Genomic DNA, 23773 nt, shown 5'->3' with positions numbered 1-23773 from the left:
TCTTGTAATTTGCTAGTTACATTACTTCTGAGATCTCAATGTACATAACACAATGCACATTTTTTTTTTTTTTTTAAAACGTTCTGAGTGTGCTGTTGTTGTTAGGTGCAATCGAGTCAATACAAAATAATAGTTATCTGATACACAATAGAACAAAACACTGTCCAGCCTTGCAACAATATTAATATCAAAATGTTTAAGCTCATTGTTGCTGCCAAAGTGTCATTCCAACTCATTGGGGTTCTTCCTCTTTTTATCTGACCCTCCACTTTACCAAACATGATTTCATTCTTCAGGGACTGGTTCCTCCTGCTAATATGTTCAAAATATGAGAAATGAAATCTAGTCATCTTGACTTCCAAGAAGCATTCTAGGTGCACTTATTCAATACAGACTTGTTTGTTCTTTTAGCAGCCTATGGTTCTTTTAATATTCTCTTCCAACACCACAACTGAAATGAAGCAATTCTTCTACAGTTTTCCTTATTCACTGTCCAATTTTCACATACATATGAGGTTATTTAATATGCCATGGCTAAGATTAGGCACATTTTAGTCTTCAAACTGACATCTTTGCTCAAACACTTTAAAGAGATCTTGTACAGCAGATTTGCTTAATGCAATATGTTGTTTGATTTCTTCCATGAAAGTTAATGCTTGATCTGAGCAAAATGGATTCATTGACAACTTCAATGTTTTCTTCATTCATATGGATGTTGTTTATTAGTCCAGTGGTGAGGATTTTTCTTTACTTTACTTTGAGTTGCAACCCATACCGAAGACTGTGATCTTTGACCTACATCAGTAAGTATTTTAAGTCTTCCTCACTTTCAGCAAACGAGGTTGTATCATCTTTATATTGCAGATTGTTAATGAGTCTTCTTCTACACCTGATGCTGTGGTTTTCTTCATATAATCAGGCTTCTCAGATTATTTACTCAGCAAACAGACTAAATAAGTATGGTAAAAGAATATAACCTTTGTGCACACCATTCTTAGTTTTAAACCATTTGTTGTTCCCTTTATCTTGGAACAACTGCTACTTGTTCTATGTACATGTTCCTTAAGAGCATAATTAAGAGTCCCAGAATACTCATTTTCTGCATTGTTGCCAATAGCTTGTCATGATCCACACAATCAAAAGCCTTTGGGTACTCAAAAAAGCACAGGTAAATATCTTTCTGGTGTTCTCTGCTTTCTTCCAAGATATATCTGATGTCAGCAATGCTATCCCTCGTTACACATCTTCTGAATCTAGCTTGAACCCCTGGAAGTTCTCTGCCAATGTATGATTGCAGCTATTTTTATATTATTTTTAGCAACAATTCACTTGCATGCAATTAATGATATTCTCCGATGATTTTCACATTCCATTGGGCTGCTTTTCTTATGAATGTGCACAAATATAATTCTCTTTTAGTCATTTGGCCAGGGAGCTGTCTTCCATATTTCTTGGAATAGATGAGTGAGTGTCTCCAGTACTGCATCAGTTGTTGAAAGAATTAAATTTGTATTCAATCAATTCCGAGAGCCTTGTTCTTTGCCAATGCCTTCAATGCACCGTGTACTTCTTCCTACAGTATCATTGTCTCTTGATCGTATGCTAGATATTGAAATGATTTGGACATCAACCATTTCTTGGTGGTACATTGACTCTATGTACTTATTCCATCTTCTTTTTTTAAGTTTTTATTATGAATTGAGTAATAGTTTACATGGGATAACATTGGTTTTGCACTCATCATTTCATTGCAATGTTTACAATCACTTCCATGCATCATCATTCAACAGTATTTGCTTCTATTCTCTCTGTTTTTGTTTTTGTTTGTTTTGTGTTTTGGAATGTACACAAAAACACTCAGGAATATATAATCATTTAAACAACCAAAGGGCACATTCTGCCAGACTGCCTACTGGCTGCCAGCACAACGCCTTTCTTTTTTCATGAGTCCTCTGCTGCTCTATCTCTCCATGTCATCATCTCTCCCTCCATCTCTGGTGTCACTGTTTCTCTGGATAGGGACCCACATTCTGCTCATGCTCTTCTCCCTTGATTGTCCTAGGGTCCTCTGTCCATAGGCTTTAAGTTAACTACACCCCCTTTTTGTTACAAGACTTCTACCTTTACAGTTGTGACAATTGCAACTTGTCATGATAACAATTACTCACTATTGAATCATAAGAATTGTATCCCAATTTCCTTTCACCAAACCCGTGTAGCCAAGATGAAAATTATTCAGTGGGAACTCTACCTTCCCCTGCACATTCAGAGTCTGAACTCCCTCTTGAAAACTTGTAAGCCAATCACTTTTTGCCTTCCTTCCATCTTCTTTTTCTTCTTTATTTTTTCTGAAAACATGTTTTATTTAAATAATAGTTTAAAGACATTACATAACATTTAAAACTGAAACGGGGGGTGGGAAACCAAATGTTACTTCCCATGACATTGGTGGTTAAGTTGCAAGCTCTCCAGCTAGCTATAGTACTGATACATCATTTTGAATTGTTTCCTTTGTCCAGTTTAACTCTGAAAGGTAGACTTCATATTCTAGTTCTTTGGACATCCCTTAGCTATGATATGTCTGGTCTATATGACCAATGACCGTGTTGGTGAGTCAGATGTCCTGTTACCTCAGTAGTGAGAGGATGGCCTCTCCTAAGCTCTGTCCCTTTGTCAGGCTCGACACCTGGGGTTTTTCTTTTGCTACCAAAGGCTTCCTCTATTGTTTCAGCTGCCTTATCCCATCCTCTCTCATCCACCCAGTGTTCAGGTGATGGGTGGCATTTTTTTTTTTTTTTTAATGGCAGGGGAGCTGCTGACTACACATAGCCATCTATCTGTGAGCTTCTCTGAAACATCACATTGTTGCTTTGTTTCAGGCTGGGAACTGCCAGGCTCCTACTGCTTGACCTCTGTTTAAATGAGGGACTTCAAAACTCTTTTGATTTTATTGCATGAAAGGGTTACACTAGTCCACGTTAAAAGTGGACTCCAAAATGGTTACATTATACAAGCGGTGATATTTTAAACTCGTGAAAAGGGACAGAAGGAAATTTTCTACTCATTGCAAGGAAATCCTCACTTAAGCTTCAGTGAGCCACAAGCACTTAAAACCCATGAAACTTAAGCTTGTCCCCCTGTAGCTGAATTACTTCTCCATATTCTGAATGCTCAATTACAGTATCAGTGCAGGCAAGTTTCTTTTTAAACACCTTCACTAGTTTCTTTTTATTATAATCATCAGCGATACCTTGGACAGTAGTAAGGGGTTTCCTGCCGTTTCTCTGTTGAATTCTTATATCGATATAATCCTCAGACTCAGCAGGAAGCAGGTCATCATCCTTACTTTAATCAGCAAAAGGGGTTGAATAAATGGAGGTTCTGGATAGCAAATATACTATATGATTCCTTTTCCTCAGTGGAACAGCCTGTGGAAGCAGGCAGTGGGAGAAGGGGAGTGTGGAGCTTTTGGAAACAATGGGGCATGAGGGAGAGGCTTCTGAGTTCTCAGCAGTGGCTTGTGACTGGGGTCTTCCATTTTCTTTTGATGCTTTCCTCATCTTTCAATATTTTGCCAATAGAGTCCTTCAATATTTCAAGTTGAAGCTTGATTTTTTTCTTCAGTTTCCTATCTTTTGTAATGCTCTGAGTGCTCTTCTCCTTTGTTTTTTGTTGTAGTATTTGACTGTGTCTTCTCCAGCTGACCTTTCAAATTTTCTATTCAGCTCTTTTACCTCATTTCTTTCATTTGCTTTAGCATCTCTGCAGTGTAGAGCAACTTTCAGAGTCTCTTCTGACATCTATTTTAGTCTTCTCTTACTTTCTTGTCTGCCAATGACCTTTTCCTGTATGATGTTTTTGATGTCATCCCACAACTCTTTTGGTCTTCTAACTTTAGTGTCTAGTGCACCAAATGTGTTCTTGATATAATCTTTAAATTCAGGCTAGGTATGTTTAAGGTCATATTTTGGCTCTTGTGAACTTGTTTTAATGTTCTTCATCTTCAACTTTAATTTGCATATGAACAATTGATGGTCTATTCTACAGTCGGCCCCTGACCTTGTTTTGGCTGATGATAGGGAACTTTTCCACTGTTTGTTTCTACATTTATAGTTATTTGATTTTTTTGTATTCCATCTAGTGAGTTCCATGTGTATAATCACCTTTTATGTTGTTTTTTTAAAACACATATTTGCAAGAAGAAGTCATTGAACTTGCAAAATTCTATCATGAAATCTCTAGCATCGTTTCTATTACCAAGGCCATACATTACAACTATTGTACCTTCCTCATGGTTTCCAACTTTTGTATTACAATTGCCAGTGATTGTCAATACTAGACCAGGTTTATGATATTATTTTCATATCTGACTGACAGCATGAGATGAGAGGTAGTATACAGGAAAAGAGGAGCTCTGGTAGCCTAGTGGTTACAAGTTGGGCTGCCAACCTCCAGGTCAGCAGTTCGAAACTACCAGTGGTTCCATGGGAGAAAGATGAGGCATTTTGCTCCTGTAAAGATTTACAGCCTCAGAAACCCTGTGCAGGGTCACTATGAGTTGGAACCAACTCCATGGTACTTAACAATAACAACATACAGGAAAAGGAAATGTTGACTACTAGAGCTGTAGTTAGGATATTTTCACAATTTTAAAACAGTTCTAAAATCTTGAGAATCCCTGAAATTACACAGAATACTTTTGAATGTGTTTTACATGTGCACATGTATGTAAGAGTCTGTGTGTATATTTAATAAGGAAAAATTTCATAGCTATTATAAACTTCTTAATTGAGTCAATGCTCAAAAAAAGTTAGAAACTACTGAGCTAATTTTTCAGTTAAGACAACTAAGGCTCCAAAAGTAGAAGTGACTTGATCATGTTCTTGAATCTAGGGTATGGAAAAGACAACACTAAAATAAATCTGTTAACATTGTTGATGTTAAGTACTATCTAGCTGGTTCCATGTAATAGTGTACCTATGCACAACAGAACAAAAGTATTCTCTGTCAGTTCTATGCATTCCTCACAATTCGTATGTTTGAACCCACTGCTATCACTGTGCCAATACATTCAGTTAGGGTCTTCCTTTTTTTCATTTACCTTTGACTTTACCAAGCATGATATCCTTCTTTAGGGACTGGTGCCTCCTGTTAAAATGTATGAAGTGTAAGAGACAGACTCACCATGACTTTATGGACTGGATATGACACTCTACCTAACTTCTCTACAAGAAACAGATGCCTCTATCAAAATGTTTTCCAGGAAATCCAACCTTAACTTATGACGACATAGTCACATAACTTTCTTCTACTTTCAAGTCAGGAAGGCTTATCTGCTTTAATAAATGTAGATTAGTTGCCTGTACATCATTTGTAAAAAAAAAAAAAAAAAATTAATTAAGGGCAATTTCAATACGTTGGTGTTAGGTGCCATCATGTCTCTTCTGATATATATACCACAACAGAAAAAAAACACACACACAAAAAAACAATGTCCCATCCTGCACTGTCTTCATATTTGTTTTTATGCTTGAGCCCATTGCTGCTGCAACTGTTCCAATCCATCTAATTGGGGGTTTCTCTTTTTCACTGACCCGCAACTGTAATAAGCATGATGTCCTTCTCCAAGGATTGTCCATCCTGATAATATATCCAGAGTGTGAGAGATTTTTCTCTCTATCCTGGTTTCTAATGAATATTCTGGCTGCACTTCTTCCAGTACAGATATGTTTGTTCTTTTGGCAGTCCATGATAATTTTAATATTATTCTTCAACACCATAACTCAAATGCATCAGTTCTTATATGACAGAGGTAGGGAACCGTTATTTCTGCCAAAATGATAGCATTATTTGCTGTCCATACAAAATTATCAGCTGAAAAATTAGCCTACTATATCTGGAAAAACATTTAATAAACTCACCTATAATGTGATGGCTGGAATGGCAGTTTCTTTGGCAGGGTCAGACCAAATGATTTTGCAGTTCTTACATATGTGTCAGGTTTTCTCCACCCATGTTGTATGGTCTTCCTTATTTATTATCCAACTTTATCATGCATATGAGGCCATTGAATATGGCCTTAGTCAGGCACACTTTAGTCCTCAAAATAACACATTTGCTCTTGAACACTTTAACGAGTTCTTATGCAACAGATTTTCTTAGTGCAATACATTGTTTGATTTCTTAACTGCTGCTTGCATGAGTGTTCATATTGGATCCAAGCAAAATGAAGTCTTTGACACCATCAATCCTTTCTCCATATATCGTAATGTTATTTATTGGTCTAGTGGTGAGGATTATTGTTGTCATTAAATTGAGGTGCAACCCAAATTGAAGGCTGTGCCCTTTGATCTTCATCACTAATTAGTTTAAGTTCTCTTCATTATCAGCAAGCAAGGTTGTAGCATCTGCATTTCCCAGGTTGTTAATGAGTTTTCCTCCAATCTTAATGCTATATTCTTCTTCATATAATCCAACATCTCTGAATATTTGCTCAAAATACAGATTGAAAAAGTATGATGAAAGAATACAACCCTGGAATCCACCTTTCCTGATTTTGAATTATTGGTAGTGGTGGTTATGTGCTGTGGAGTCAGTTCTGATTTATAGCATCCCTGTACAGGTTTTCTGAGGATGTAAATCTTTATGGGAACAGAAAGCCTCATCTTTCTCCCATGGAACAGCTGGTAGTTTTAAACTGCTGACCCTGAGATTAGCAGCCTAATTCATAACCACTATGCTATAGGTTTTTCTTTACTTTTCTTTTTTCTGTTTGAACAACGGCCTATTGGTCTATGTACAGGTTCCTCATGAGTACAATTCAGTGTTCTGGAATACCCTTTCTTCAAAATGCTGTCCATAATTTGTCATGATCCACACAGTCAAAAGCCTTTCATGAGCCAATAATGCACAAGTAAACATTTTTCTGTTATCCTCTGAGCTCAACCAAGATCTGTCTAGCATTAGCAATTATACTCAGGTCCTTGTCTGAATCCTGCTTGAACCTCTGGCAGTTGCCTTTCAATGTACTGTTGAAGTAGTTTTTGAATAATCTTTAGCACTAAAATAAAATAAATAAAATTCCTGTGATATTAATGAAAATGCTTGATGATTTCCACTTTCTGTTGGACCACCTTTCTTTGGAATAGGCACATATAAGGAATTCTTCCTATAAATTGACCAGGTATGTCTTCCAAAACTCTCGGAATATATGAGTGAGTGCCTCCAGTACTACATCAGTTTGTTCAAATATTTAAATTTATATTACATCAATTCCTGGATAATTCTTTGTCAATGCCTTCCTTCAGTGCCCCTTGGACTTTTTCCTTCAAGTATCATTGGCTTTTGATCATATTCTGCCTCATGAAATGGTTGAACATAGACCAATTCTTATTGGTACAATGACTCTGTGAACTCATTTTGCCTTCTTTTGATGCTTTCTGCATCATTAAATATTTCACCCACGTGCTAATTATGTTCCCTGAGGTAGATTTCAACTCATAGAGACCCTACACAGAGTTTCTCGGTTGTAAATCTTTATCGGAGCTGAAAGAATCATCTTTGTCTTGCAGAACAGCTGGTAGATTTGAACTGCTGGCCTTGTGGTTAGCAACCCAACTCCATAGCCCAATACTCTACCAGAGTTCCTGTTTTGCCCATAGAATCATTCAATACCACAAGTTGAAGCTAGAAATGTTTCTTCTGTTCTTTAGCTTAAGAAATGCTAAGCACGTTTTTCCCTTTTGGATTTCTAACACCAGGTCATTGCACATTTCATTTCAATACTTGACTTTGTCTTCTGAAGCTGCCCTTAGAAATCTCCTGTTTACCTCTTGTACATCCTCATTTCTTCCATTTGTTTTAGCATCTCTAAACTGGAGAGCAACTTTCAGAGTCTCTTTTGACATCCATTTTGGTCTTTTTTTTTGTTGTTCTTTTTTGTCTTCTTAGTCACCTTTTATTTTCTTCTTGTATGATATTCTTGATGTCACCCCATATGGTATATTGCATAAAATCTGGTGGAATACATTCAAGGTCGTATTTTGGCTCTCATAGACTTATGTTAATTTTCTTCTGCTTCATCCTGAATTTGCATATAAGCAATATATGGTCTGTTCCACAGTCTGCCCTAGGCCTTGTTATGGTTGATGATATTTAGTTTTTTCACTGTCTCTTCTCACATATGTAGGCAATTTGATTTCCATGTATTTGACCTGGTGAGGTCCATATGTATACTTGTCCTTCCTGTTGTTTAAAACAGGTATTTGCAATGAATAAGTCGCTGGCCTTGCAAAATTCTATCATGTGATTCCCAGAATTATTTCTATCACCAAGGCCATATTTTCCAACTATTGATCCTTCCTCTTTATTTACAATCTTTCCATTCCAATTACCATTAATTATCAATACATCTTGGTTGCAAGTGTGATCATTTTCAGAATGAAGAAGTTGACAGACCTGTTCAATTTCAACATCACTGGCTTTAGAGTTTGGTGTGTAAATTTGAATAATTGTGGCATTACCTTATCTTCCTTGTGGTGGTGGTGATTAACTGCTGCGGAGTGGGTTCTGACTCAGAGCAACCCCATACAGGGTTTCTGAGTCTGTAAATCTTTATGGCAGCAGAAAGTCTCATCTTTCTCCCACAGAATAGGTGGTTGTTTCGAACTGCTGATCCTGAGGTTAGCAGCCTGATTCATAATCACTACACTACCAAAGCTCTTTGTAGGTATACTGATATTATCCTATAACAGACAGCATTTTACTTCAAGATAGATCTTGAAATATTTTTTTTGATGATGAATGTGATGCCATTCCTATTCAATTTTTCATTCCCAGCAAGTTAAGTCATGTAATTATCAGATTCAAAAAGGTCAATACCAGTCTCCATTTCAGCTCCCTAATACTAGGACATTGATCTTGGTGAGTTCCATTTAATTTTCAACAGCTTCCAGTTTTCCTAGATTCATACTGTGTACATTTCATGTTCTGATTATCAATGGATATTTGCCGTTATTTCTCCTAATTTTGAGTTGTGCCCCATTAGCAAATGAAGGTCTCAGAAACTTTACTCCCTTCATCACAGTCAATTCTACTTTAAAGGGGCAGCTCTTTCCCAATAGTATTTTTTGTGCCTTCAAACCTGAGTACCAATAAATAGCATCACGATAAATGAATAAATTATTGATGTTGTCAAAGAGTTCAATTTTCTTGTATGTGCTACAAATACTCTTGGAGATAGCAGTCAAGACATCAAATAATGTATTGCATTAGGCAATCTGTTGAACAAGACCTCTTACAGTGTTAAACAGCAAAGATTTAGTTTGATAACTAAGGTATGCCTGTCTCAGGCCCTGTTATTTTCAATAGCTTCATATGCTTGTCAAAGTTGGACAGTGAATAAGGATGACCATAGAAGAATCGATGCAATGAGTCACCGTGTTGGAGCAGAATGTTAAAAGCACCCTGGGCTGCTAAAAGTAAAAGCACATCTGTGTTGTATAAGTACAACCAGAATACCCCCTGATGTCAGGATGGCAAGATTTTATCTCTTTTACTTCAGACACATTATCAGGAGGAGCAGTCCCAGGAGAAGGACATCATGCTAAATAAAATGGGGGATCAATGCAAAAGAGGAAGATGCCCATGGCAGCAGTAATAGGCTCAAACTTAACAAAGATTGTTAAGTTTGAGCCTATGATGCCAATGATGCCAATGGCAGCAGTAATAGGCTCAAACTTAACAAAGATTGTGAAGTTGGTACAGATTATGAAGGCAGTATTTCATTCTGTTTGTCCTAGGGTCATTATGAGCCAGAACCTACTCGAAGGCACCTATCAAAATCAAGAACAAATCTAACTTGAGGGGCTCATATTCCAGCACTATATCTGTCAATTGTTGTTGTTGTTGTTGTTGTTAAGTGCCATCGAGTCTAATCCGACCCATAGCGACCCTGTACAGGGTTTCCGAGGGTGTAAATCTTTAAAGGAGTAGAAAGCCTCATCTTTCTCCCGCGGAGCAAGCGGATGGTAGTTTCGAACTGCTGACCTTAAGGTTCGCAGCCCGATTCGTAACCACTATGATAGTTTGGTATTAATAATCATGTTTCAATATTCAGTATTCTCGCTGTATCTGTCAGGGTTCCACTGCTATTCATAAAGTTTTAATGGATAAACATGCAGAAGTAGTCCGCCAAACCTTCTTCTTAGTCAATCTTAGTCTAGAAGCTCAACTGAAACATGTCCATCGTGGGTGACCCTGTTGGTGTTGTAAATATAATTGTCATAGTTTCCAACATCAAAGCAACATGAATGCCACAACAGTATGACAAAACAGTAGACAAGTTTTGGATTATCAATGTACATATATAAAATATAAAAGCAAATAGTTAAATATATATTGTCAGGAGGGAGCAGTTGCTGGAGAAGGATATCATGTTTGCTAAGATGGAGAGTCAGAGAAGAAGAGGAAGACCCCCAGTGAGATGGATTGGCAAAGTGTCATCATCGATGGGCAGTAATTGTGTGGTTGGCCCAGAAATGGGTATTGTTTTGTTCTGTTGTCCATAGGATCACTATGAGTTGGTACTAACTCGAAGGCACATAACAACAACAACAACAAGAAGCATGGGCATCTTCATTTAAGTTTTATAGTAATGGCCTTAAGCAATATTTGTCGTTTTATGATTGATCAATTTCATTCATCATAGTGTCAAAGTTCATCGATGTTATGTGGTGTGGTGTGGTGGCTTGCAGCTTCTTTGTTATTTTTCAAGGTTGCATAATATTCCATTGTGTGTATGTATCAAAGTCTGTTTGTCCATTCTTCCATTGATAGGCACTTAGTCTGTATCCATCTTTTTCCTATTGTGAATAGTGCTTCTCTGAACTTTGGTGTCCATATATATACTCGTGTTATGGCTTGGATTACTTGTGGATGCATACTAACTAGAGAAATTGCTGGATCATAAGGTATTTCTATTTCCAACTCTCTGTTTACCAGAGTGGTTGAATCATTTTGCATTCCCACCAGCAATGTAGTAGGGTCCCAGTATCTGCACATCCTCAACAGTATTTATTGTCTTCTGCTTTTTGAACTTTGCTATTATTTCTGGTATGAGACGATATCTAAATTTTGTTTTGATCTGTATCGCTCTAATGGCTAATGCATCAGACTGAAAAGTCATTTGAACTGCAAAGTTGGTGGTTCAAGCTCACCAGCTGCTCCTTGGAAACCCTATACAGGGTAGCTATGGGTTGGAATCGACTCGACAGCACTTAACAACAACAACAATGGCTAATGATCATGAAAATTTCTTCATATGTTTGTTGGCTGCCTGAATGTCTTCCTTGGTGAACTGTCTCTTCATGTCCTGTGCCCATTTTAATTGGGTTATTTGTCTTTTTCTTTTAGAAATGTTACAATTTCCTATAGATTAAAACAAATCATTCTCTTGGCTAATATGTCAAAAGATTGTTTCCCATTCTGTGGGCTCCCTTTTTACTCTTTTAGTGAAATCTTTTTATGCACATACGTTTTTAATTTTTAGAATGCCTTAATCATGTATTTTATCTTGTTTCATGTGTTTAATTTTCACAAAGTTTGGTAGTCTGTGTGTGCCCTGGATTAGAGCCCTTAAATTTATCCCTATATTTTCATTGATGACCTTTATAATTCTGGGATTCACATTTAGGTCTTTGATCCTGCTGAGATGGTTTTTGATTATGACATGAAAGGGAAAGGTCTTGTTTTGATATTTTGTGTATCAATTTCCTGTTCTGCCAGCACCATCAGTTGAATAGACTATGTCTCCCTCATTCAATATACGTTGACCTTTTATCAAAGTGTTAATTCCTGGATTCTCAATTCTGTTCTACTTTCATTATACCAATATCAATCAGGCAGTTTGGAAAACTGTAGCCATGTAGCAAATTTTGAAATCAGGGAAATGATAGGCTTTCAACTTTGTTCTTCTTCTTAATCAGTGCTTTGATTATCCTGACTCTCGATCCTTTCCATATAAAGTTTAAAATCTTTTTTACCAGGTTCCAGTTTTTGTGGGCAGCACAGACAGCCAGGAAGGAAACGATCCAAGGGTAGGGATTGAAAACCCAGAGAAGTTGCACTCATGGAACACCACCAGAGCTCTTGATATAGCATAACATACAGGGCATCAGTTTCTCACACAAGCCAGTGAAAAAATCATGATATAAAGAAAAATACTGTTAGTTAGGAATGGTTCCAGACAGGACTCCCTCTGCAGCCACCCCAAATGGGTGGAATTCAGAGGGCATTGCTACAGTCAGACCAGCACAGGGAACCAGTGCTAAAAGTGGGACAGTGACATTTGCAAAAGGGGATGAGGGGTGTTCTACACATTTTTCCTCCTTTTCCTTGTTGTGCCTTCTTTGCCCAGCCCAGATGCCTTCGGATGGGTGGGTGCACACACACAACAAAAAAAGTCCAATGGTGAGCCCCTAGTTTTCCTTAGTTGACACAGAAAACTTGACATCTTGTGACGGACCTTTACACCAGCCTATACAACAAGAAAAAGCCTGGTCTGGCTTGATAGACAAACCATATAAACAATCTGTAAAAACCCCAACATAAAAGGACACAACTATCTTGAGAATTATGCGGTGTACATGCAGATACTTAACTGACTTTCAAAGACAAAAATAGTAGACATTCTTTCTTCCATTAACCTCTAAATATCTACCTGTGCACCTCTATGGTAGTGACTAGAGGAGGGGCCTGAGTGAGCAGACACCCGCACCCACTGCTGGAGACTTCTACAGTGCACACACACTGGACAGCTGGCCACAGTTTTATGTTTATTTCAAAGTGGTGGTTTTTGTCTCTATTTTATATTGCTTCCACTCTTGGTCCTTTTGTTCACCAATTTTTCCTGGATGTGAAAACTTTCTCTCCCTACATTTCCCAAGAAGAGTCAGCGATCGTGGCCATATAGCCAAGCTACAAATACATCCCATAATATTCCACCATTGAGACAAGACCCAATAACAGGTGCTAAGCATTACATGTGAAAAGGGAATCCTATCTCCTGATCATATCCACCAGAAGACAACCAGTAATCTTAATAATAAAGCAACAAACATCCATTTAAGCATTAAAAAAACAACATAACCTCTGGAAATGACAAGCAAACAAACAAACAAACAAAAGATCTGAAAACATGTCCAAAACCAGAAAAGAGTAACTGAGAAAAATGAGCAGGAGATAGACAAAGGCTCCCCAGAAGAGGCAGACTAGGTTTTAGATTTGCCTGAGAAGGAATTCAAAAGAATGATATGGAAACAATGATATGGAAACAAATTCAAATGCTCAGAAAAGGGGTGGAGGAAAACAAGGAATAAGTCAGGAAAGTACTACAAGAGTAATCAATGAAGATTGATACAGCATTGGAAACAATTCAAAACCTTCAAAATGAGTTTCAGATGATTAATAATAAAATATCAGAAATTGACAATACACTGAAAGGGGGAAGGAATAGAATAGAAGAGATCAAAGCCAGAGCTAGCAAGCTGGAAGACAAATTTCTCAATACTGCCAAGATAGTAGAGCAAGCAGAAAAAAGGATAAAAAATATCTGAGGAGTATCTAAGATTCATGCTGGATAACATGAAGAGGAACAACTTAAGAATTATTGGCATTCTGGAACAGGAGGAATCAGAGAAGTCCACAATGGAGATATTTGAAGAGCTTCTGGAAGACAATATCCCTAACATCTTGAAAGATGAGAAGATAAACATTCAAGAAGCCAAACATACCCCAGGAAGGATAGAGTCCAAAAGAAAGTCACCAAGACATATAATAATCAAGCTCTCCAAAATCAAAGACAAAGAGAAAATCCTAAAAGTGGCCAGGGAGAAGAGAAGTGTCACTTAAAATGGCGAGCAAATCAGATTAAGCTCTGACTTCTCAGCAGATACCGTATAGGAAAGAAGGCAATGGGGAGACATATACAAAACCATAGAACAACAACAAAAAAAAACCTGCCAACCAAGAATCGTCTATCCAGCTAAACCATCAATCAAATATAAATGTGCAATCAAAACATTCCAGGATAAACAGAATCTAAAGAGAGTTTGTCAAAACTAACCCAGCACTTCAAAACATCCTAAATGGAGTTCTTTGGGCTGAAAACCAACAAGAACAGACAACAATCAGAGACTGACAAGCGTGGCAACACCATCTGGAACTCAATCGACAGATAGCAGAGTTCAGAACAGAACAAAACTACAATTAACTCAAAAGAGCTGGGAGTTCAAATGAAGATCAAAATAATATCAATGTCAAAGAAGGGATAAACGTAGGAACAGAGATCCAGGTGGTGAGGAGGTAAGGTAGATTATGGGATATAATGGAGTCTCTTAAATGGAGAGAAAAGATAATAGACTTTAAGATAACCCCAAAGAAAGTTAATACTTCACAACTTACCATGAAAATAAATTTCCAAGCAAAATAAGCAAACATGAAAACTAAGGATAAACTGACAAGGAAACAGCACAAAAAAACACAATTTCAGCACAAGAAGGTATGCAGAAAAAAGGAATGAACAGCACTAGTGAAAAATTAATATAATGACAGCAATTAATTCATGCCTATTGATAATTACATTGTTAATAGATTGAATGCACTAGTGAAGAGACAGTGAGTGGCAGATTGGATAAGAAAACAAGACCCTTCAATATGCTGCCTGCAAGAGACACACCTTACAAACAAAGACAAAAACAGACTCAAAGTTAATGGATGGAAAAAATTATACCAAGTTAACTTCAACACTAAACAAGCAGGAGTGGCAATTCTAATCTCTGCTAAAGACAAACAAACATTAAGACAAAAACCAGCATAAGAGACCAAGAAGGACACTATCTCATGATCAAAGGATCAATTGAGCAATAAGACGTAACCATAATAAATATCTACACTACCAATGAAAAAGCACCCATATATATGAAGCAAACATTACTAGACATAAAGAAAGAAATAGATTAATCAACAATTATAGTGGGAGATTTTAGTATGCCACTTTTGAAAAGAGACAGAACAACCACAAAGAAATTCAACAAAGTTACAGAGGAACTAAACAGCACAATAAGACAACTTGACCTCATAGACATGTACAGAGCATTCAGCACAGCAACAGCAGAATATACTTTCTTCTCCAGTGCACATGGAATATTCTCCAGAAATAACCATGTGTTAGGACACAATGCAAGCCTCAATAAATTTACAAGCATCAAAATACTACAGAGCGTCTTTTAGAATCACAATGCTATAAAACTAGAAACCAACAAGAAGGCTAAGGAAATAAGGTTGCATACATGGAAACTGAACAACACCCTGCTGAAAAGCGACTGGGTAAAAGAAGAAATTAAATGTTAATTTATAAAGCTCCTAGAAGCAAACGAGAATTAAAACAAAACGTACCAAAATCTTTGGGACATGGCGAAAGTGGTGCTGAGAGGACATTTTATTGCTATAAATGCCCACATCCAAAAAATAAAGAACCAAAGTTAGCACATTAATACAGTGTCTCCAACAATTAGAAACTGACCAACAGAGGGAACCAACAGTCACCAAAGGAAAAGAAGTAATAAAGATAAGATCAGAAATAAATGAGATGGAAATCAGAAAATCTATTTAAAGAATCAACAGGACAAGAAGTGGGTTCTTTGAAAGGATTACTAAAATTGACAAACCATTGGAAAACTTAACAAACGAAAAGAGAGAGAAAACACAAAAAACTTGAATTAGAAACCTCACGGGTAATGTCACAACTGAACCAAATGAAATCAAAAGGATAATAACATAATACTATGAAGAGTTGTACTCCAAAAATTTGAAAATTTAGAAAAGATGTATGCATTTTTAGAAAAACACGACCTCTACATAAGTAGAAAACTTCAACAGACCCATAACAAAAGAAGAAATTGATTAAGTCATCAAAACTTCCAACCAAAAGAAGTGCAGGCCCAGATGGATTCACTGATGAGTTCTACCAAACATTCAGGGAAGAACTGTGACCAATTCTACTCAAATTATTCCAAAATATAGAAGAGGACAGAAAATTTCCTAATACATTTTATGAAGCAAGCATAACCCTCATACCAAAACCAGAGAAGGACATCACTAACAAAGAAAACTACACACCAATATCCCTCATGAACATAGGTACAAAAATTCTCAACAAAATCCTAGCCATTAGAATCCAGCAGCACATCAAAAAAATAATAATAATACATCATGACCAAATGGTTTTCATAAAAGGGATGCAAGGGTGGTTCAACATTAGAAAAACAATCAATGTAATCCACCATATAAATTTTCTGCATCGATTGATGTAGAAAAGGCATTTGACAAAATCCAACATCCATTCCTGATTAAAACACTCAACAAAGTAGGAATTGAAGGGGAATTCCTCAACATAATCAAGAGCATAATACAAAATCAACAGCCTACATCACTCTAAATGGAGAGAAACTGAAAGCCTTCCCTCTGCGAATGGGAAACAGACAAGGATGCCCTTTGTCACCACTCCTTTGCAATATTGTTTTGGAAGTATTAGCCAGTGCTATATGGCATGATAGAGAAACAAAGTACCTATACAAAGAGAATTACAAAACAGTACTACAAGAAACCAAAAGAGACTTACAAAAGTGGAAGAACATACCATATTCTTACATAGGAAGACTCAACATCATGAAAATGTCAATACTACCCAAAGGAATTTACACATATAATGCAATACCAATTCATATCCCAATGACATTCTTCAAAGAGATGGAAAAATCAATTATAAATTTTATGTGGAAAGGAAGGAGACCCAGGATAAGCAAAGCACTGCTCAAGGAGAACAAGGTTGGAAGCCTCTCACTCCCCGATTTCAAAATCTACTACACAGCTACAGTGGTCAAATTAGCCTGGTCCTGGTAAAATGAAAGATACATTGATCAATGGAACAGAATCGAAAATCCAGAAATTAATTTATCTACATACAACAAAATGATTGTTGACAAAGTGCCTAGGTATGTTACATGAGGAGGAGATAACCTAATACATGGTGCTGGCAGAATTGGAAAGCGATATGCAAAATATTGAAACAAGACCGTTACCTCACGCCCTATACAAAAAACAATTCAGCATGGATTAAAGACCTAAATGTGAATCCCAAAATTATTAAAGTCATCAATGAAAAAATAGGGACAAATGTGAGACAGGAGAATACAAAGACTACTAAACATTTTGAAAAGTACACAAACAAAAGTAGACAAAATAGATGAGTGGGACATACTAAAAATTAAAAACTTATGTGCATCACAAGATTTCACCAAAAGAGTAAAAAGGAAACTCACAGAATGGGGAAAAAAATCTTTTGCAATGACACATCAGACAAGGGACTCGTTACTAAAATATATAGTAAACTACAACACCTCTTCAAGAAAAGGACAAATAACACAATTTAAAAATGGGTACAGGACATGAACAGACACTACACCAAGGAAGAGATCCTGGCAGTCAACAAACACATGAAGAAATATTCATGATCACTAGCCATTAGAGAGATGCAAATCAAAACAACAATGAGATATCGTCTCACACCAGCAATAACAGCAAAGATCAAAAAAGTAGAGCACAATAAATGCTGTTGAGGATGCAAAGAGATTGGGACCCTCCTACTTTGTTGGTTGGATTGCAAAACGGTCCAACCACTCTGGAAAGCAATATGGCGCTTCCTCAGAAGGTTGGAAATAGAAATACCTTTTGATCCAGAAATTCCTCTACTTGGTTTTTACCCACAAGAAATAGGAGCCATAACATGAGTAGATATATGCACATCAATGTTCATAGCAGTGCTATTTACAATAGCAAAAAGATGGAGACAGCCTAAATGCCCATCAATTGAAGAATTGATAAAGAAACTGTGGTACATACACACAATGGAATACTATGCTACCTTGAAGAACAGCAAGGAAGCGGCAAGCCACCACATAACATGGATGAACCTTGAGGACATTATGCTGAGTGAAATTAATCAGTCACAAAAGGAGAAATGCTTCATAGGATCATTATTGCAAAAGAGTAAGAAAAAGAACCCACACTAAAGGGGAAAAAATTATATATATATTTGCTGATCACCAGGATGTATGAGATGAGAGGAGGGGAGGTAGGGAGGGGAAGATAGAGCACAGGGTAGGGAATAGACACAGGATAGCTTGGGGGCGGGAGGGGAATGGGGGTGGCAATACACAATAAGGGCTTGGGGAATGGAAGTAAAAAGCGGATGAGAGATCAGTGTGGCAGATTCACACGGGCTAAGTGGGCCAGGGTTAAATGATGATGTATGCACAACCTTGGAACAACAGGCCTCCAGGATACAGGGATTGAGGCATGTTTTGAAGGGGTAAAAGAGGGGAATAATGTTAAGATGCTTGGCTGTCTTTTGAATCTTGGTTTCCTTTGCCTACCATTGTGAAATAGACACTTGAGAGGGGTAGAAAGGAATAGCCAGAACAATCACTACAGTAAACTTGTAAGTCCGTCTTCAGTCTATAAGTGATTGGAATACCTTAATGGGTGCTAAAAGTTGCCCAGTGAAAGAGCCTTCCTGTGGAGCCTTTACATTGCACTGGCTAGTGGGTTAACAGATATTAGTTCTGTGAAGGACAAAGGAAGGTGTCAGATGATAAATGAAGAAAAAAGAAGACTTTGGGAAGCATGCATATGCTAAATAGGATAGAGGTAAATAGTTATTTGTATATAACCCTAGAACAATAATATTCTGTGAGTAGAGACATGCATCGAGACCATAGGGTGAATGGATAAACAATGGGGAAAATGTTTATGTGCCTGATTATCTTTAGCATATTTGTTTTCCTGGACTTATCACATAAAAACTAGAACAAAAATATTGTAAAATAGACATTTATGTTTGATAGAAATGAATATTGAGAATTATGATGACAGAAATCTTGTAAGCACACCTTCAGCCTATAACTGATTGGATTTGCTAAAAAAAGCGAACAAAATATGGCCAGGGAAATAGGCTTCTTGTAAAGCTTTTGTAGAGTATCAGGCCTTAGGTCAAATCCTGATCCCCACTCAGAACTTTCTAAGTTACAACATTCCCACTTGAAAAGTCAAGCAGACCAAGCCAGAATTGTTGAGAGAATAGAAAAATCTTATTGAAAGGAAGACCTGCAAGGGAAAAAAAAAAAAGTGGAATGTTTGAATGTGAAACAAGTTGTTTTCTCAGGAGGAATTAATGAAAAAAATGTCAGCCCAACAAGGAAAAACTCCTTCTAGGACTGAAACTTGAAGGGAACACATGAGAAGTATAGTATGGTTTCTGGTGGAAGTGGGAGAAATTCAACAACGAAAATATGGGCTGAGTTTGGCCATGTTCCATTGGCACCTGTTGAATTTCAGATGAGAGAAATGAAGAAGGGATGGCTGGTCTGAAGTTTGGGAAGATGTGTGAACTCCTGATTCCATGGGCACTCACATAGTGACCAGCTGATTTGAAGTGCATGGAGATGTGTGTGAATGCCTAAATGTGCATCTAGGACCTATCTGACCTAGGTTGGATGGCTAGTCTATGAGAACGCAAATCAAAGAAGAATAAGAAATTGAATAATAAGAATAAGTGCAGATTGCTACAATTGAAGGAACTAGATATTGTCTATGAATGCAGGTACTCAAAATTTCAAACAGATTGGAATGATTCTTCATATCAAGGAATAACTTTGATTCCTCATTGTACTGGGCTGATAGAGACAAGAAATTAACACTTTAACTATCAAAACTGGGAGGGCAACAAAGGTGTGAAGCTGTTGGATTATAAGCTTTCTTGAATGTGCTTAGCTGCAGAATCGGGTGGGGAAAGAGAGACATAGAGAATAGAATGGATTAGAAACCAAGATCCTTATGCTGTCTAAAAGAGACATATCAAAAAGGTGGAGACAGCCTAAATACCCTTCAACAGAAGGATAGAAGAATGGCTAAACAAACTTGAAAAATATGGCCTTGGTGACAAAAAAGATGCTAGAGATCACATGATAGAATCTTGCAGTACCAATGATTTATTCATTACAAATACCTTTATAAAACAACATAAAAGATAAACTTCACCATATGGAATACACAGAGATAAAATTGACTACATCTGTGAAAAGATATGGTAGAAAATTTCAGTATCAACCCAAACAATGCCAACTATGGAAAAGACAATCAATTGCTCATAAGCATGTTCAGGTGATGTAAAATGAAATCAAAATAAGTTCATGGGAGTCAAAATATGACCCTGAACATACCCCACCTTAGTTTAAAGACCATCTCAAGAACAGATTTGATATACCAGACACTAATGACCAGAAGAGTTTTGGGATATCATCAACAACTTTATTATACAGGAAAAATGTAAAGGGTAACATGAAGATAACAAAGAAAGAAAGAGCTGCTGTTCTTTAATCCATGTCTGTTTTAAACTGTCAGTCACATGAATCTAGAAGGAGACTTGAGACATTTATTTTTCCAGCACTCATAAAGGTGAAAGTGTAGCCATATAGTGGAATCTGGGGAGAAAAAGAGTAGAGTATCCAGCATAGAACTCCTGTAATATGGAACTGTAGAGTGCATGAAACTGAAGCAATTTGTATTTCAAATGCCATAGATGCTGACTGGTATTATTGAGATCAAATGAGCCCTGTAGTATAGTGGATTAGGTGTTGGGCTTCTAACTGCAAGGACAGCAGTTCAAAATTAGCAGTTGCTCCAGGAGAGAAAGATGGTGTTTTCTGTTCCTGTAAATATTTACAGCCTTGAACACCCTACACAGGATCGCTACGAGTGGGAACAGACTCCATGGCACACAATCACCACTACCAACAAATTTTCTTGGATATATATTGCATGATTTTCTGTATGCTGCTTAGATCAATTTCCAGCACATTCAAATAGTTATAGTTTATCATTTTTAACAGTTAAATATATATTGCTCTGGAGAGCATCTGCTAAGCTCTTCACATGGTTAACTTTTTGTTGTTGTTGTTGTTTGTTTGTTTGTTTGGCTGGATAGTGTACTTTATTGAGGGTACATGACAAGACTAGGCTCTCCAAGCCCCTCCCCTTCTCCAGGGGGTCCGGATGGAAACTGTGAGGATGGGAGCTTCTCAGTGTATAGGGGGGTAGAGTTGGGGTAAGGACTCCCAAAAGTTGAGGGCCTCTCTTTTCCTCTAGTGCTGTTGCTGGGGCTGGTGGTCTAGAGGGTTCTTATTCGTTGGAGGCCATGTGGACCATAAGATTCACCACTCTGTTGCTGCAGCCAAATTCATTGCCATAGCAGGAAATGAACTTGACAAAGTGGTCATTAAGGGCAAGGTCAGTCTCAGCAACAAAGGTGGAAGAGTGGGTGTGACTGTTAAAGTTACAGGAGATGACCAGGTCCTCAGTGTAACCCAGGATGCTTTTTAGAGGTCCATCTGATGCCTGTTTCACCACCTTCTTGATGTCATCATATTTGGCAGCTTTCTCCAGGCTGCAGGTCAGATCGACGACAGACACGTTGGGAGTGAGGACATGGAAGTTTATGCCAGTGATTTTCCCATTCAGTTCAGGGATGATCTTGCCCACAGCCTTGGCAGCACCGGTAGATGCAGGGAGGATATTCTGGGCAGTCCCACGGTCATCATGCCACAGTTTCCCAGAGGGGTGATCCACAGTCTTCTGGGTGGTAGTGATGTCATGGACTGTGATCATGAGTCCCTCCATGATGCCAAAGTTATCAGGGATGACCTTGGCCAGGCAGCCAAACAGTTGGTGGTGCAGGAGGCATTGCTGACGATCTTGAGGGAGTTGTCATATTTCTCATGGTTCACACATATCAAAAAACATGGGGACATCAGCAGCAGGAGCAGAGAAGATTATCCTTTTGGCACTACCCACAAAGTGAGCCCCAGCTTTCTCCAAGGTTGTGAAGACACCAGTAGACTCTACACCATATTCAGCACCAGCATCACTCCCACTTGATGTTGGTGGGCTCTTGCTCCTGGAAGACAGAGATGGGCTTCCCATTGATGATAAGCTTCCCATTCTCAGCGATGAGAGTGCCTTTGAACTTGCCATGGGTGGAATCATAATGGAACAAGTAGAAGATGTAGTTGAGGTAAAAGAAGGGGTTGATGACAACAGCCTCCACTTTTCCATAGTTAAGAGCAGCCCTACAGACCAGGCGCAAATTACGACCAAATCTGTTGACTCTGCCCTTAATCATCCTGTCTCAGAGATGTGGCTGGTACTGCAAAATAAGCTGTGGCTGCCTGTCCAATGGGGAGGAGCAGAGAGCTTGGATAACTGTTTTTTATAAATAAAGTTTTATTGGAATAGATTCATTCCCATTTGATTGCTTTTGTACACAATGGCAGAGTTGAGTATTTGCAACAGAGATTGTACGATTCAAAGACTCTAACGTATTTACTATTTGACCCTTTACTGAAGAAAATTTTGACCCTTGACTTACATTGCTGTTTTCATTTAGTGTCACCAAGTGGGTTCTGGCTCATAGCAATGCTGTATAGTGCTTCCACCAAGTGGCTGGCAAATTTGAACTATCAACCCTTTGGGTAGTGATCCAGTACTTATCCTACAGCACCACGCCAGGATTCACAGACTTACTTAGACAAGAGTTCATTGATCCTCGCTTTTAAGATGCAAAAGCACCTGAGAGAACTGAGGATTCGGCTTAGTTGGGTTGTTCAATAATAAAAATGATGATACAAATTAATTTGTTCAACTACTCGTAGGAAGTGGAAATTCTGATTTGGCTATGAACTTTTTTTTAACGTTTTTATTGCGAATTATGCGATAGTTTACATGGGAGAACAACACCATTACATTCATCCAATCATATTTGTTTCAATGCAATGATTACAATCCCCTCCATGCATCATCAAACAACCAAAGGGTACACCCCACAAGCCTGCTCCCTGGCCATCAGCACACAGCCCCTATTTCTCCCTCCCTGAGTCCAGAGTACCCAGCTGCTCCATCTCTCCACATCTGTGTGCCTCCATTTCTGGCATCATTTCTTCTCTGGGTAGGGTTCCACACACCGTTCTCCTCACTTGACGGTCCCAGACACCTCCGCTCCTGGACTACAAAATCAACAACTTCCCTTCTTTTGTTACAAAACATATACCCTTACATTTCTGACACAGTCAATCCTGATAGAAATTATTCACTATTATACTACAAGAGTCTTATCTCCATCTCCTTTCATCATCAGGTCCCAAAAGATTGGAAACCATTCTGTGGAGATTCTACCTTACTCCACCCCCTCTGGAACTAGGCTCCCTTTTAAAAGCATGTAAGCCAGTCACTTCTTGCCTTTCTAGCCACCCATTTTAGGTAGCCAATGCTTAAGTCGTCCATCCCTGTCAATCCTGTGTACTGAGGGGGTGAGTATGATCCTGGCTGTAAGATTTGTTCCCTCTTTTGAGCTACTACATCCATAAGTATAGGTCAAGTTCATCAAATTGTAACAGATTACTCTTTTTTTTCCTCTTCTTTCTTCTTCTAGTCTAGCTCTGATCATCAAGCCATTGAAGCCAGGTCAAATGGGTACTATCTACAAGTAAAGGTATTCTTGTGCATCATCCCTCATTTCATATCAGCTGCATGCTTCACTCTCAGCTCCAGTCTTCTGTGGCCATGTCACTGTCTCTGGACTCAGGAGTCCCCGGGTCTTGCCATA

General features: G+C 38.0%; 1 pseudogene; it reads right to left on the bottom strand.

Annotated features, from left to right (window-relative positions):
- Nucleotides 1-21294: 21294 nt before the first annotated feature.
- LOC102821350 lies at nucleotides 21295-22294 on the bottom strand (annotated as a pseudogene).
- Between the last annotated feature and the right edge of the window lie 1479 nt (nucleotides 22295-23773).

This window comes from Chrysochloris asiatica, unplaced genomic scaffold, assembly GCF_000296735.1.
Source record: "Chrysochloris asiatica unplaced genomic scaffold, ChrAsi1.0 scaffold00201, whole genome shotgun sequence".
NCBI lineage: Eukaryota > Metazoa > Chordata > Mammalia > Afrosoricida > Chrysochloridae > Chrysochloris > Chrysochloris asiatica.
The sequence above is the reverse complement of the archived record's forward strand: the minus strand, read 5'-3'. Positions and strand labels throughout refer to the sequence as shown.